The 18,317-nt window shown below is 34.1% G+C and overlaps 1 pseudogene; it reads left to right on the plus strand.

Annotated features, from left to right (window-relative positions):
• Positions 1-6,395: 6,395 nt before the first annotated feature.
• Positions 6,396-18,317, plus strand: part of LOC103350619 (inositol hexakisphosphate kinase 2 pseudogene) — a 190,728-nt pseudogene continuing 178,806 nt past the window's right edge.

The raw sequence follows: 18,317 nt of genomic DNA on the forward strand, positions 1-18,317 counted from the left end.
AGCTCTTTGCTTAATCGTGAGCAAGTAATTTGAGGGAAAATTATTTTGTTTGTTTCATGTCTTGTTCCTGACCTATTTAACACAAGTTCCTCTTTTTACACCAAATAATGGTAGGTAAACAGATGTGTTATGAATCACTTTGATGTAATACCAAAGTTATTTTGTTATTTGCAAAAGTCTCAAATATACCTTTACAAAACTGACTCATCTAAAATGCCCCACACTCCAGAAAACACTAGATGAGCACTTACTCAGAGTAAACTCCAGTGATTAGCTACCTGTCATGCCCCTTCCTAAGAAAATTTCTAACAACTCTCCATTCACTTTTGCTCTCCTCTTTGTAACATGAATCATATCATAGTCACAACTAATTTGACCAATGTTTGGCCTAAGGAAAATCAATATTAAATGACTCAGGCAGGATCAAAGTCTGTATTTAAAGATGTGTACAAAGAGCTACGTAATGAAATAATGGCTTGCACTGGGTTCATATAACTTTGTGACTTAACCATGCTAAGCCACAATTAAGCAGGACAAACTCGTGTAGACAGACAAGAGATAGAGGTAAAGAAAAATAAGAGCATGAAAGACTGAAAAATAGAAAGACACAAAATCTTTGAGAGAAGTAGACATTGACTACAATAAGACTAGATTGTATTAATGTTATTTAATTTTATTTTCAAATTATTCCCTTGAAATAAGCTCAATTTAATCCCTCTATCCTTTACCTGAGAAGGAGTCTATATAACTTCTTAGTCATTGTCATTGGGAGTGATGGAGTACAATTCATAAGCTCTGTGGAGAGAAATCTGGCCTCCAATGTACTTTGCTCATTGGAATTCTCTTTAAAATATGAAGTACTTAGAACCTCTTGTCAGCTTAGCTTACAATTATCCTCAGCTGTCTTTCTCTAATATCAGAAAAGTCCCTTTCAGCATCAGTTTAAGCTGTTTTCCTCATGAGAGTTTTCTGTAGGTCCTAAGTTTCTGTGAGATATAATGTTTAAAATAAACCAGGCACTTTTTCAGTTTCTGTCCAATATTACCCAAATGAGACAAAGTGAAATTTCCCATACAGACTTTAGAGAGAAATGAAAGAAGGATGGATCATCAATCTGCTTGAAAGACAAAATTTACACACACAAAAATAACAATATACAGTATTATTTCAGTGAATGTTAAAGAAATTTTAAGAGACAATAATCACTACAGGACACTGTTGGTTCACAGCTAACAACCATGCTGTTATAATCCAGAGTCAAAAATAGGAAAATAGAATCACATTTTCATTTAAAGGCAAAGGAAAAATAATTTCCCTTTTAATTTTGAAAACCTGTCTTCAGGCAAATTCCTATATTAATAAAAAGAAACAATTTATATACCTAAAAATCAAAGTAGTGCTTAAGGGAAATCCTTGACATGGTGGAAGGTGAATGCAAAAGTTTTCTCTCTCTCTCTCTCTCTCTCTCTCTCTCTCACACACACACACACACACACACACACAAACACATGCACACACATACTAACACATTGTATGTCTCTATGCATGGTGTTTCTATGTATATTTTATGTATACCTATATCTATTTATACATATAAATAGATGTATTAGTGCACATAAACAAAAAAACCTGCAAAAGCTTTGTGGAAATTGATATAAAGTTTGTTTATTTTGGTACAAAAAATTTTAAAATGCAGTTTTCACAAACATTTTGAAGACCTTTCATATACATTCATATACAGGAATTTCAAAGTTTTTGAACAAAAATAACCTTTAAATTTTCTTTGCAATTATATTTTTAATAGAAACTATAAATTTTAAACAAAAATAATAAAAATAAAGAAAAATTGGACTCATATCTGAAAACTATTTCATTGACAATGATATTTTAATATTAAAGAGTTCAGAATCTTAATTTTATATTAGAAAGCTTTTACAATTATTTGAAAGTGTGCTTTACAGTCAAAGTTACTTTAGAGTTTAGCTTCTGTAACACACTATCTGGCTAGATTTAAACAAGCTAAATTTTCTAAATATCATTTTCCCCCATAATATATTCCAAAGTTATCATTCAGCTGATAGTGATGTTAATGGACATCTTCTTGGCTGGTTCTTCATAAAATAAATCCCAGAGGTGTTTCTACTTCAGTACCAATATCTGGCTACATTGATCATGAAACAGTTATAAAATTAATATAAAAGTGAAACCTCAAGATTGTTAATAATTCTTATGGAAAGTGTCATCTCCCATTTTCTTGCCATTTGGACTCCTATTTGTTTAAAATATGGACAGAGAAAGAGCATAAATCTTCATCTGATTAGATCACTAATGTGAACATCAAAGAGCTTGAGAGACAAAGTGAGCTTCTTCTTGAATAAATAGATTTATGTATTTATTTGAAAGGCAGAGTGACAGAGACAGTGGGAGAGACAGAAAGAGATGGATCTTCCATCTGCTGGTTCATTCCCCAAATGGCCACAGAGCTGGGTCATTCTGAAAACAGGAATCTGGAACTCCATCTGGGTCTCCCATGTGGGTCACAGGACCAATTACTTGGAACACATTCTGCTCCTTTTCCAGGTGCGTTAGCATGAGCTGGACCAGAAGCGTAGCTGACAGTACTGGATCATCCAACCAGTGCTCATGTGGGATGCTGGTGTCACAGGCAGTTACTTAACCCACTGTGCAGCAATGTCAGCTCCAACTTTTTGGACTCTTTTTGACAGGGACTTTGTTCTTGAAAAGAGAGTGAGGGAAAAAGAGGGGGGAGGGAGAGAGAGAGGGAGAGGAAGGATTTCTCCATAAACTATTTTATATCTGAAAAACAAAACTAAATTCACTTGAATAGTTTGAATATTAGGATGGTTCAAATGTGATTTTCATATCCCTTTTTGAATACAGATTCCTTTGGAATATGTATTTCTATTTCTCTGTGAAAATCTGTTTAAAATCAGTATCTTGGTCAAGTAAAATACTTAGGAAATTATGATTTCATTTCAATGAATGTTATTTAGCAAATAGATAACATATTTTCTCTAAATGTGCCTGTGCATGTGTGTGTGCGAATGTGTGTGTGTGTTTGTGTGTGTGTGTGTGTAGGAGACAGTGGAGGGAGTCACATCAAAACATATTTTTAAAATATAAATCTAAATGGTATATAGGCACATTTTTACATATTGTGAGTACATTTTGACCTCCAAATATATTTATTCACTCCACAATTATCTCACACCTATAAAATGTGTTATATTTGGCAATGCTAAGAATTAAACACAAGGGCATTACAATTTTAATGATGCAATGTTTATGATATCATAGAATTTAGGCTTTAATGAATATTCTCTTTTCCTCACATTAATTTGAGCTGTACAGAAATAGAATCCAGTGTCATAATTTAACAGGTCTCTGTATTTTCTATAACTCTTGATGATCTCCATTTTGAGACATTCACATATAATTTACACTGGTATTTACAGCAACATGGATGAACCTGGATGATATCATGCTGAGTGAAATAAACCAGCCACAGAAAGAAAAATGCTGCATTATGTTATTTATTCATAAATCTAAAAAAAAACACTCAAATATTTATAGACAGAGAATACAGTAGTATTTACCAAGCATGAGGATAAGAAGAAATGGGTAGATGTAAATCATAATTTGCAGTTCTTTTTTTGGGACATGCTCAAGTTGACTTGCCCCAAATGGTAGAGTTAGAAACATGCCAGGGGATTTCAATTCAATCCCATCAAGGTGGCATGTACTAATGCCATCTCACTAGTCTAGGTGATCAGTTTCAGTTCACAATTGATCATAATGATAGGTCTAAGAGTCAAAGGGATCACATAAACAAGACTAGTGTCTGCTTATACTAACTGATCGAATAAAAAAAGGGAGAGAACGATCTTTTTTAACTTTTATTTAATAAATATAAATTTCCAAAGTACAGTTTATGGATTACAAAGGCTGTTCCCTTCCATAATTTCATTCCCACCTTCAACCCTCCCATCTCCTGCTCCCTCTCCCATTCCATTCCCATCGAGATTCGTTTTCAATTCTCTTTATATACAGAAGATCAATTTAGTATATATTAAGTAAAGATTTCAACAGTTTGCACCCACATCGAAACACAAAGTGTAAAAACTGTTTGAGTACTAGTTATAGCATTAATTCACATTGTACAACACATTAAGGACAGAGATCCTACATGAGGAGTTAAGTGCACAGTGACTCCTGTTGTTGCCTTAACAATAGGAGTTGTTTGTTTCTTTTTTTCTTGTTGTTTGTTCATTAAGAGTTCTGTAAGATGGCTAAATCTAGAGATTTAAACAAATAGCATAAGGACTATATTTACTTTTATTTAAATGTTTAGAAGAATTCATCAATGAAGCAATCCAATCTTGGAATTTTTTTTTTAAATTGAGAGAGTTTTATTACTGATTAAATCTACATATTGGTTATTACTCCATTTAATTTTTCTAGAATTTCATTGTCTTCTAGATCTTCATTCTCCTAAATTATATGTGTTCAGAAATCTATTCATTTCTTCCAGATTTTTTCAATTTGTCAGCATACAGCTCTTTTTAATAATTCCTAATGACTCTTTTTATTTCAGTGGCATCATTTGTAACAACTTCTTTTTGTCTCTAATTTTATTAACTTGGATCTTTCCCTCCTTCCCTTTTTTGGTTAGTTGGGCCAATGGGGTATCAATTTTGTTATTTTCTTTCAAAAGGCAAGCTCTTCATTTAACTGATTTTTGTGAGCTTTCCTTTTTTTTGTTTCAATTTTTATTATTTCTTATCTATTTTTTATTATTTCTTAACTCCTTGTAATTTTGGGATTGTTCTTGTTTTTCTAGGTCCTTGAGATGCACTGTTAAATCATTTATTTAATATCTTTTCAATTTCTTGATGAGGGACTACTTGCTACAAACTTTCTACACTGTTTTTGCTGTATCCCCTAAATTTTAATATGTTGTGGCATCACCTGTATTTGCTTCAAGGAATTTTTGAATTTCCAATTTGATTACTTCATTGATTCACTGTTCATTCAGTAGCATGCTGTTCTGCCTCTATGTGCTTGTGTGTTTTCCAGAGTTTCTTATGTTATTAATTTCCAGCTTCATTCCATTGTGGTCAGAAAAAATACATGGTATGATTTCATTTTTTTAATTGATTGAGACCTTTTTTAAAGCATAGCATATCATCTATCCTAGAAAATGTTCCATAAACTGATAAAAATGCATATTCTGCAGTTGTGGGATGAAATGTTCTGTAGATAGCCATCAGATTTGTTTGGGTCATAGTGTAGATTAACTCTGGCGTTTGTTGCTTTTTTTGCCTACTTGATCTGTCCATTAATGAAAGTGGGATGTTAAAGTCTCCAATTATGATTGCACTGGAGCATATGTCATCCTTTAGATCCATTGACATTTGTTTTAAAGAACTGGGTGCTCTAGCATGGGGTGCATATCCATTTACTAGAGTCATATCTTCCTGTTAAACTGATCCCTTAATCATTATATAATGACTTTCTTTGTATCTATTGACAGTTTTTGTCTTAGAACCTATTTTGTCTAATATTACGATAGTAATTCCCACTCATTTTTTGTTTCCATTTGCATGTATCTTTGTTGGTGAGGTGTGTTTCTTGTAGGTATCATATAGCTGGATTTTGCTTTTTAATCCATTCAAACATTCGGTATCTTTTAATTGGGGAGTCTAGTTTATTTATATCCAAGGTTAGTTTTGATCAATAATGAAATGATCTTGCCATTTTCCTGTAAATATTCTTGTTTGTTTTAGATTTCCTTTGTACTATTATAAGGAGCTTTTCTGCCTTCACATTCTTTCATGATGCTGGTTATCATTCTCTGTTGCTGCGAATAAAGCCCTATTCAGTTATGACACTGCCATTTTCAGTGTCTCATCAAGAGGCCAATTATTTCACCTTCTTTTCTTCTTGTTTCTAATTAACACCAAAAAAATCTTTCTCTTTCAGGTCTCTAGTGCCACTTTGGTTGCCCTTCTCTACATCAACAAGGTGCAATTTTCCCAAACTGGGCCAATTATACTTTTTCTCTATTATTAGGTATACATACAACATGAAGCTACTGGGCAAGCCTCAGCTGATTGTTTTGTTTGAGAAGCCCTGTCGAGGTTGGTGTGAAGTGGTCCACAACACTCATTAAAGCTCAAAGAACTAATATGGAAGGACAGAGAGAAAGAAATAAGTTGGGGCTCACTTCAGCAGCAAATATACTAAAAATAAGAATAAGTTGATTCCTAACACTTAAAACCCTCTTTCAGTCTTCATGAGACTCCTGCGTACTTTGTGCTCAATGTTCTGAGACACAAACTAAAAAAGGAATGTATGGGTGTTGAGAGCGAATGATGGAGAATCTCAACATGATGGCTCCTCTGGAAGGTGAAGTCCATTATTGTCATGGTTTTCCAGGCTAATTTTGTAGAAATGCCCCTTGAAATAAAGGAGGGATGTATTAAATAGAATGGAATGTGCCTGTTCAAATAAATCTATAGTTTTCTTGATTTGACACTACCAATGTAGCAAATCAATTTCTGTAAGATCATAAAAAATCAATGGTGATTTTTCTATGTGGGAAGCTACTTGTAGTCTACTTTCTCAGAAGGCTTATCGGGATGGGATCAGGAGGATAGCTGAGCATCTGAATCTGCTCTGACTCAGTTAACTACAGCAGATTGTCAAAATCGTGAGTTTAAAAAGTAGATCTATTTCATTCAGTTTACTTGCAATGCTTCAATTGAAAGTGTTTAAACAATTTTTTGGCTTTATGATAATTAACACTGTTTCAAATGGAAATATATAGAAAATAATAAAGTCTGTATGATGAAGTGGTTCACATGTGAGTTTCTAATTCTTCCTCATTAAAGATCTGCCTGAGTTCTTTTGTCATTTTTTATTCTGTCCCAAACAGCTTTGAGGCATTTGTGATCTTAGAAGTAGTTTTTCAATTTTCAACCATTCCATAAGTTCACCTTTATTACTGACTTTATCAGCTGGTATATCCAGAAGTTTTTTTTTTTTTTTTAATTGCAATAAAACACCTAAAGTTTCCAAAATTATTTACTCAGTAACTTTGGACTTCTGAGTGCTCCATTCTGTGTCTGACTTACGTATGCTGTGCTAATGCAGGAATACCAGTGCTGGAATACAAACTTTTTTTGGCAAGAAGAGACATTTTCTAATTAGAGTATCATAATTGCATGTAGATTTTCCCATTGCATAGAATTGTTTTTCCAAGCAAGTTTTGCTCTGTTTATAGCAGTGCAGGGGATAGTTTATTTCACAACCACTATCTAGTTGCTTTCTCAAGCATTCAACAGAGAAAGAGATTTTTCTTTTTCAAACCCAAATGCTATGGGTTTCTTTTTTAATCCTTAGAGAATACATGTGCATTTTAACTGAATTGGTTTGCTACAAAATGCACATCTTTCAGTCTGTTTATTCTTGCGCATAAAGGAAAAAGAATTGACTAAGGATAATGATATTCCAAGATTTGACAAAGTGTTTGGTGTATGGCTCAAAGGTCTCAGTAAAAATAGGGTAAAATGTAAGCATATCATTTTTGTGTGTGTAAAAACATGTCGGCATTGAAGATGAAGTATTGCAAAAGAAGAACAATTCAAATGCTAGTAAAATCTGGGTGAACAAGATTGTAGTGATAGAAAATTCGGAAAGGGAAGTGGGATGACTTTTGATATTTCTTTTTTTCAAAAGCATATTTTATTGATTCATGAAACCCTAAAATTACACCATTCAAACTAGAAAAGATACTACAGTATTGAAGCTAATTTTTCAGGTTCATAATCTGCAGTAATCCAGAATAATATTATCTGAAGATCTATACGGTGTTTTTTTTACTCCAATATCACTACCTCTGAGAAAATTTCTCTGTCTTGTACTTTTCCTTTAATTTGATACAGAAGAATTTTATTAGATTGGTAAATGGATTATTATTACTTAAACGCAGTGTGTGGTACTTATTTTTAATGTGGACTCAGCTCTTTGAGACTATGAGCGTTATAAAGGCAAGAATCTTTTTATACTTAATACTTAGGATAATGTGCATTAAATTCATATTTGTAAAGATGAAAGTAATTTTCCTTATATATAAATTATTAATGTAATTTATCAGTAGGAACATTTTTGTTATAATTAAGACAATTTTGAATCTCATCTTATTAATAAGAATATGTTCAGAATATATTGTGATTTATGCATGTGAAGGTTTGAAATGGCCCCATTTTATATTGTTTTCAAAATGGCTTTCACACTTATAGGTTTTGGGATGAAAGAGAAATAAATAAAGAATAATTCAGTGCACCATTGCAAGATTTTGTCCTTTTGAATAACCACAGATACCTTCCTGTATGTAGTATATGTGCGTATTTTAGTTCATCATAAATATGGATGTCTTCAGAATGAGATGGCATAAATCACAAGTGAAGTTAATTTCCATATCAAAGATTTAATTTTACTTGTCTCTGGTTTATTGGCTATGTCTTACAACTTCCTTCTGCCTCTTTTGAGAGACTATTCTAGATTGAAAATTGATCAGAACCCTTTATGAAGCATGCAGATTTACATGAGGCATTGAGGGTATAGAGCTCAGTATACTATCAGTGATGTCATGAGAAGGACTGTATTTCTTAGTGCATCTGAAGGAAACAATAAGAAGGCAGATATCTTCAAACCAGGAAGAGGGCCTTCGTCAGAAATAAAATTAATTAGTACCTTAATCTTGGAATACCTAGACTTCAGAACTGTGGAATTAAAATTTCTGTTCTCAAAGCCACTAAGTTTATAAAAGTTTGTTAAAGAAGTCCAAGAAAACTAAGATACATGTTCTTCTAGAGAGGAATTTTAAACAACATGTTTGTGATATGCTACATCACTTGATCTTTTTGACAAATAACTCTTTAAGTAAGATGAGCAATATCCACCTAGCCTAGTCTTTAAGAAGTCAGTGAAGACAGCTGCACCTCCAATCAGGGCAGATGTGTTCAGGTTTTGGCTCCAAGTCCTCATTCCAGCTTCCTGTCAATGAGAATTAATGATGGATCAAATTATTGATTTCCTGATATTCGTGCTGGAAGTCTGTACTGGGTTCCCAGACTTCTCTCTCTCTCTACCATTCTTATCAATAAATATTTTTTTAAATTATGAGGAATCTTTAATACATGGAAAATGTATATTATAAAAATTGATACAGTCTTATCTGTGGCACAATCTATGCCCCGGAAATCATCCTAGGCTCTAGCCCCTGCTGCCATTGTTGGACACCAGGTGACCACATGGTCCAACCACAGGTGTCAGCTACACCCCCACCCTAATGGAATTCGCTGCTCCTACTTCCCTGCCCACCCCCCAGCAAAGTTTTAACAGGACCTGTTCCTGAACAGGTGTCTCTCTTGATCTCCTCTCTCTCTTTTTCCTTCTTTGCCCCTTCCCTTTGGTCTGTCGGGTTTGCCCTCAATAAATCCTTTCCCTTAAAAAATTATGAATGGATTTCATAAAAAATACACCAAAATAAACTCCATAGGGTATAAACTGTAATAGTTGCTGCATTATTTAGCTACAACATGTCTGAACATAGCCTAATTTAAGATTCTAAGAAAGATTACACATTGTTTTAAATCAGTCCCATTCAGAGCAACAAGATTTCTGCTAAAATACAATGAAATATAAACAGCAAATTAATGAAGAAGTTTGGGTGGAAAAATGGTGAAATTGTTAGTGAGTTATTAAAAGTTTACAAGGAGAGTTGCCCAAAGAAACCAGTGGTTTACATATGAGCGGCTAATTGTAAGAGGGGAGAAGATGAAGACAGAGATAAAACAGACAGTGACAAACTATTCACAGCAGTTTGTGAGGAAAATAAACGTGTGTGTCTGTGCCCTGACTGAAGAGGACTGATAGATAACAGTTGAATCAATGGCATCCCCAGCTTCTCAACTGGTTTATTGTACACATTTCTTATTGAAAAATTAAAGTGTAGGAAACTTCCTGCTTGAGCTGATAAGTGCAAAATTGTTGCACTAAGAACTACAGACAAGAGCAGAGATTTCAATGGGAATGTTAATTAGGAGGGATCCAGACTTGGAAGCATTTCTTCAGAGAATATAAAAAGAGATGAGGCAAGATAAGCATGATCCTGCAGACAAAGCAAAATCAAAGTAATGGTTACTAAGAAGTGCAAATGATCTAACGCAAAAGTGGATCAATCTAAAATTTTTGCCATGCCCAATTCATTCTTCCTATTGAATTTCTGTTGGGAAAAGGAACAATAAAAGCTGTTTACTATGATAATATTTTGAAAAAGGTTGCCAAAGCTTTATAAGAAAAGTGCTGGGTAACTCTTCCCAGAGAATCCCTATCCACCATGACAATGTTTGTATTCTTTCCTCTCATCAAATAAGGGCAATTTTGAGGCCGGAACTATGGCATAGTGAGTAAAGCTGCTAACTGTAGTGCTGACAACCCATATGGGCGGAGGTGCATTGTCCAATGTGAATTAATGCTATAACTAGTACTCAAACAGTTTTTATACTTTATGTTCTGTGTGGCTGCAAACTGATGAAATCTTTACTTAATACATACTAAATTGATCTTCTGTATATAAAGAGAATTGAAAATGAATCTTGATGTGAATGAAATGGGAGAAGGAGCGGGAGATGGGAGGGGTGCGGATAGGAGGGAAGTTATGGTGGGGGGAAGCCATTCTAATCCATAAACTGTACTTTGGAAATTATATTTACTAAATAAAAAAAAATAAGAATGGGAATAGTAGAGGGAGGAGGAAAAAAGGTAGAAGTAGGGGCAGGAGGGAGGTAGGGTGGGAAGAATTACTACATTTCTAAATTTGTATATATGAAATGCATGAAGTTTGTATTCCTTAAATAAAAAAATTTTTAAAAATCTCAAAAAAACAAATAAGGGTTATTTTGTAAGAATCTTGATGAAAAATCATTAGGCATCCACGTTAAAGTGGTAATGTGACTCCTTCCAACTTATTGTCCTTTTCTAATCTTAAAAAGTCTATGGAGGACAGTCATTATTCAAAATTTCATTGATATGGATAAGTTCCTAGGACCCCTAGTATGATAGGAATGGAATAAATGAGTATCATCACTTGAAAATATATCTTGAATTTGATGGAGCTAATGCTGAGGAATAAAAATTACATTTAGGTAATATTCTTCTTTCCATTTTACATGAAAATTTTTGAAGTCCCCACATCCATGTTTCAAAATAAAGTGTTATACATGTACAATTTTTCTTTATTAAAGAAAGTAAATGGGGCCAGTGCTGAGTCGCAGGAGGATAAAGCCCTGGCCTGCAGTGCCGGCATCCTATATGGGTGCTGGTTCTAGTCCTGGCTGCCCCACTTCTGAAACCAGCTCTCTGCTATGGCCTGGGAAAGCAGTAGAAGGTGGCCCAAGTCCTTGGTTCCCTGCACCCATGTGGGAAACCCAGAAGAAGCTCCTGGCTCCCAGCTTCAGATCAGCTCATCTCTGGCCATTGCGGTCATTTGGGAAGTGTACAAGTGGATGGAAGACCTCTCTCTCTCTCTTGCTCTGCATCTCTCTGTAACTCTGTCTTTCAAATATAAAATAAATCTTAAAAAAGTAAATAAAAATGTTAAATTGAAAAAATAAGACCTCAAAAATAAGTGGAATTACATCAGTTGAAATCACAATTTTAAAGTTTCTGGCAATAAGAATTTATAAAAATTACTTGGAATATCTACACACAAGTTTTCTCATTCATAAATTCTTCTCCGCAAACATTTCCCTCTAATTTTATTTCATTATATTTTGTTTCATTTCAATTAAGACAGACTTGTTTATTCAAAAGGCAGGATGACAGAGAGAAAGGGAGAGACAAAGTGAGAGACAGAGAAAAAGAGAGTGAGAGAGTGAGAGAGTGAGGGAGAGAGAGAAGTGTGCACCTCTATTTGCTTATTCACTCCCCTGACACAACTGGGCAAAGCTGAAGCCAGGAGCCAGGACCTTCATTTCAATCTCTCACTTGGGTGGCAGGAACCATCTTCCACTGCTTTTCCAGGTACATGAGCAAGAAACAGATAAGAAGCAAATCAATAAAGTCCCCAAAGCCAAAATAGAATGCCGGGGTCACAAGTGGCATATTAACCCACTGTGCCAAAATGCCAGCCCACTCTCTAATTTTAAAAACTTAGAAATAAAATAAAAAAAAATTTTAGTAAGTGTCCAGAACTGAATGTGTTATTACTTCTTGCCCAAACAGAATAGCTTATTTTCTCCTACATAATGTTCCATTGCCTAGGGTGGCATCCAGTATCTGGTTTAATTACAGTTGAGAATCAGAGCTCTAAGATCTGCATTTAAAAAACTGTGTATGCATTTGTCATAGTAATTACCTTTTAGAATTATGGAAGAGGTGCTACTTTGAATACCAAAGGATACTTTCCTTTCAGTAACTAATCCACTCTCAAAATTGAACCAAATTAAAGTGGGGTTTTTCTTTTTTAGAGATTTCTTCTACATATACATCAGGTGTCCTTATCTCAGTAGCCGGATTCACCTGTAATATTCTCAGGCTGGTGCTGGTTTCTTACAGGTGATCTCCAATTTTAAGATGAAGTAGTTAATGACACATTTAAATTCAAATGATGATTTTTAGCTTAGTATACTTTGACATGTTTTCAATATTATGAAATGTATTTTTAAATAATCTTAGAAAATCATATATTTAAGAAACTATAATTTCTTTGTTCAAGGTCATCATCACTTGGAATAGTGAACGCTCTGGTCAATTCAGCACATATTAATCCGTGATGATTATCTGATGACGTGACATAATAATAATAACAGTTTAATTGTATTTAAGAGTTTCTTACTACAGTTTGAGTAGTCGTAATCCAAACACTAAAAACTCAAAATACTAGAAACTGAAAATTTTTGAGTACCGACATGACACAAATGGAAATATTTACACCTGACCTCATGTGATGGGTATGTAAAAAAACATTTAAAGTTATCTTCATTCTGTGTGTAAATGGTACATAAGAAACAGAAACAAATTTTGAGTTTAGATTTGGGGTTCCCTACCAAAATATTGTATTATATATATGCAAATATCCCTAAATAAATCATAAACTGAAAGACTTTTTATCTAAAGCATTTCAAATAAACTATATTCAAACTCTATAAGTAAAGCTTTGATGAAGAATCTTTTTGTAAAATAATAACCACTTAAGCATAAGTAAAATTTTAATCACTGGATATATAGATTTTTTTGAAAATCAGATATTACTACTTTTTAACCTGAATCTCAAGTAACGCTTATTTCTCAATATTTGTTCTCTCCTGAAACATCTTGCTTTTGTAGCCATCTACTATACTCAAATAGTTTTTGAAAATACACAACTAACAACCTTGAACTTATCAATGAGCTAAAGGGCTTATGACACTTTATTTTCCTTTTTGATTGAATAAAATTCTCATTTTATCTGGCTTACCTCTGGGGTAAAGAGTTCATGTTCACTTATGGTAATTATTGACCTTTTCTCTTGATTAGCTAAACCTGTATGGAATTATAGTTGGAGTCATATTTCATGTTTACCTAATATAGTCTACATCTAGTCTAAATAAAGAAATGAATATAAAACTATGCACAAAAGAGATAAATAGCTCTTTATTGCAGTAGTAATTGTTTTGGAGTACTAATTCAGTGCAACACTAAACTGTGAAAACTTTGAGAAACAAACAAGATTAGTGTTGACCAACTGTTCCTGGATATTTAAACAAAAAATAAATCCATTTAACTGTTGTGCATGCTAGTTGTGAAAATGTTGTATCATCAGTGTTTGGGGAGATGATTTCCTCAATATACTAAGTACTAAAAAGATCATTCTGCAAGTATGGTGTTTGGTTCATATGCTGGAAGTTGTATGCACAAGAGTGTCTTGGCCTAGTAATACCACAGATCACACCACATAATTACCTAGTGGATAAACTTGTGATGTTGAACCTCGACAAAAGCTACATCAGAAAACAAAGAAATAAGCTTGATAGTGGATTTCACGTATCGGAGGGACTTATGTTAAATGCCAAATAGTCTTCATTTTTAGTAACTTCAGATGATATTTAATTGGTGAAAATGTTAATATCATAACTTTTACTTTGAGGGAAGGAGTCCTTCTAATATGTGGAATCACTTGTTAAAACTAAAATAGATTGTGGTAAATAGAAGGGTGTTTTTTAGTCCTGAAAATGATCAAATTTATATTGAGTTGTGAGGCTATAGAGTAGAATAATAAATACGGTTGCTGGATTAACTGTATTTCTGCTACCTCATTCTGCGAATGCGTGTAGGACTGGTACTGTAGTGCAGCCGATAAACATGCCACTTGTGGTGCTTAAACGCCTTGCAGGTGCAGTTTGAGTCCCAGCTGATCCACTTCTGATCCAGCTCCTTGTTAATGTACCTGGGAAAGCAGCTGAAGATGGCCCAGGTGCTTGGACTCCTGCACCCAAGTAGGATACCCAGAGGGAACTCTTGGCTCCTGCCTTTGGCATGGTCCATCCCTGGCCATTGCTGCCATTTGGGGAGTGAACCAGCATATGGAAGGCCTCTCTGTCTCTCCCTCTCTCTCTCTCTCTGTAACTCTGCCTTTCAAATAAATAAATAAATCTTTAAAAAGAGTGTAGAAGTTAATTTAAAAGGATATGACGCATTAAAATATGAAATACTAGGAAATTAATTCATCAAAACAGATACTAGCCCTGAATACTGGAAGAAAAAAAAAAAAAAAAGAACAACGCCAACAAAGTGGATAGAGGCCTAAATAAAATCTGAGTTGTAGCTAGCGCATGTACTAGGAGATTCAAAATTACTAAGGTGTTACTAAGGTGTTAACTTTTCCCTTAGTAATCTATAGATTTAATGAAATTCAAATAGAAAAAAATAACAGATAATTTGTTAGAAATTGATAAATTGATTTGAAAGTGGATGTGAAGATGCAAATAACCTAAAATGGTTCTGTGGAATATAGCAGGCAGTTTTAAAAAATAATCTTGAAAGACTTGTACTACCATGAACTTAAATGTATCATTAAGCAACAGCAATAAAGATAATGTGTTATTGGCAAAAATATAAATGTACAGTTTAATGTAACACAATGAAAAGTTCAGAAAGAAATCCTCACTTACATGGTCAAAACCCTCATGTTTGGAATTAGTGTCTTTATAAAAGAAACTACAAAGAGCTAGTTAATCCATTCTACCATATTAGGACTCATAGAAGACTCTATGATCAGGGAGGCAGACCCTCACTCGACACCAAATCTGCCATTGCCTTGGTCTTGAATTTCCCAGCCTCCAGAACTGTGAGAAATAAATTTTTGCTGTTTGTACATTATCCAGGTTACAGCATTTTGCTATAGCATCTTGAATGGACTAAGACAAAAAAGAAAGTCAGAGGTTAGGAAAAATATTCACAGTACATGTACCTGATAGAAATATATGTCATATAAACTTAGAAGCAATAACAGGAAGAACAATTGATGCAATAGAAAATGGGTCAAATATTTAATAGTCATTTCATAAAACAGGATATATAAATGGCAAATATGTAATAAAAATGCTTGGCATCATTAGTTATTAGAAGAAACTGAGTTAATGTTATAATGAGGTAGAATTCTCTACCCAATAGAATAACTAGAAATTAAAAAAACAGAGACTGGCTCTGTGGCTTAGTGGGCTAAGGCTCCTCCAGTGGCACCGGCATCCCATATGGGTGTTGGTTCTAGTCCTGGCTGCTCCTCTTCCAATCCAGCTCTGTGCTATGGCCTTGGAAAGCAATGGAAGATTGTCCAAGTGATTGGGCCCCTGCATCCATGTGGGAGATCCAGAAGAAGCTCCCGGCTCCTGGTTTTGGATCCGCCCAGCTCCAGGCAATGCGACTACTTTGGGAATGAACCAGTGGATGGAAGACCTTTCTGTCTCTCCTTCTCCATCTGTAACTCTGCCTCTCAAGTAAAAGAGAAAATCTTAAAAAAAAAAAATTAAAAAGATGGCAACAACTATTGGCAAGGTTGTGGAACAATTTGAATACTTGCACATTTTAGGTGGGAATTAAAATGATAGAACTGCTTTGGAAACAGTTTTGCTATTTCTAATCATGTCCCTACTATGTCAAGACATAATGCATTTCTAAGTATTTAATAAAGAAACATAAAAACAGTTATCCTATCAAAAGACTTGGAGGAATGGCATTCATCTTAGCATTTACGACATCTGTGTCCCACATTGGAATGCTTGGATTTGACTCCCAGGTCTGGCTCCTGACTGCAGCTTCCAAATATTGCAGACACTGGGAAGCAATGGTAATGGTTTAAGTAATTGGGTTCCTGCCACACATGTGGGAGACCTGGATTATGTCTCTAGCTCCTGGCTCCAGGGGAGGCCAGTCCTAGATATTGCAATCATCTGTTGAGTGAATAAGCAGAAGTGATCACTCCCCCACCACACACAGACACACATCTCGTCTGCCTCTGTCTGATTTTGTCTCTCTGCCTCTGAAATAGTTTTTTTAAAAAAACTGTTGCATATTTATTTATAATACCTTTATTCATAAAGCTAGGAATTGAAAATAGCTCTAATACTTATACCAACTGAACTGATAAAATGTATTTGATTTATATAATGGAATACTATTAAACAGTAAAATGAAGCAAACTAGGCAACAGCATAGATGAATATAAACAAATGTGGGAAATACATAAGATGCAACTGAATTCATACTCTATGATTCCATTTGTAAAAATGTTAGAAAGGCTAAATAATCTTTAGTGATAGAGAGCAAATTATAATCTCCAGAGACTTGAATCAAAAGGATTGGTTGAAAAAATGTTCTTAGAAAAAGTTTTGCATTGAAAATGCATAATATATCCTAACTTTAATGTGATTACAGTGGAGTATGAGAGTATTTATTGAAGCCCATTACTTGTACACTTAAAAGATTGCATTGAGAAAAAAAAGATACTGAAAATCAAGCTAGGTCTGCAGTCTCGTTAGCTGCAGTCAGTCCTCTCTGCCTTCACTGTAGTTATTTCAGATGTTGCAATTGAGAGATGGTAAATGGCAGGCACGCAGGAACTCTGTGTACAATTTTATGACTTTATGTGAGTCACTATTCATCTAAAAATGAAATTAAAAAATAATATTATAATTTTAGTATCCACACCAAAAGACAAGAATACATTTCATTTCCATATTTCAATAAAATTATTTTTAAAAAAAGATGATGAAAATGCACATGAAAGTAGAAAATGTTTGAGCTAAATGTTATAGAACTTTCTTAAACATCATTATTCTACAAATAAACACAATAAAATATTGTTCGAAACATTATTAAATGATCTAAAGAAGAAGTAGAAGAAGTAGATACTCACATAATAGAAAATTTTAAAAAAGGAGAGAGAGAATGAAGGATAGTTTTTTTATACTAAAAAATACTTTATCCAGGTAAACAATGACAAAATATGTTGTATGGAAATAAAATCTGATCTTATCAAAAGTGGTAATTTTCTGATGGTATTTGCAGAAAATGATGTTTTTAGTAAGTAGTAATGTAATTTAAAACAGTCTTGAAAGAATGTTCTCCTGGTACATTATCCCAAACTGTCTTTTCAATAAAGAAGACATATGGCATTAATTATAGTACAGCGATGTGAAAGGTGCATGTTAATTTTCATATGAGAGAAACTGCATAAAATATTTTTATGACTACCGTCATCATTATAATAACACCTCCAAGGTACTCACTCAACTTGGAAACATTATTCAAATTTTATGTCATTTGCAGCAGGCTAAATCAAAGAGGTTGCTGTTATCACATTAAGAACACTAGTCCTTTTTCTTTAATATCAGCAGGGAAAATGTCAGGGCAATCAAATACACCTGCTGATATGTCTGAATTTTTTTCGCCTTTAACATCCCCTCCCCCCCCGACACACACACACATGTGAATGCTTAACGGTTGCAAGATTTCCCCTCTCCTGGCTACAATTAGCACTTGAGCATCTAATGTATAGCCAAGAGCTTTGGACTCAGTTCAGATTGCCTTGTCAGTATATTTTTCTTTTATTGCCATATTTGTGGATATTTGGTTTGGGGATTCTGGAGTCATCCTCCCTGCATGCAGTTTTAATACCTACTAGTTCTTTGCTGCTTTGCTTTCTCCAAGCTCAAAAATTGGCTTCGTGAGGAAGAGACCCACTGTGGGTG

Source organism: Oryctolagus cuniculus, chromosome 4 (genome assembly GCF_051225735.1).
Source record: "Oryctolagus cuniculus isolate XC-2025 breed Fujian yellow rabbit chromosome 4, ASM5122573v1, whole genome shotgun sequence".
Lineage (NCBI taxonomy): Eukaryota > Metazoa > Chordata > Mammalia > Lagomorpha > Leporidae > Oryctolagus > Oryctolagus cuniculus.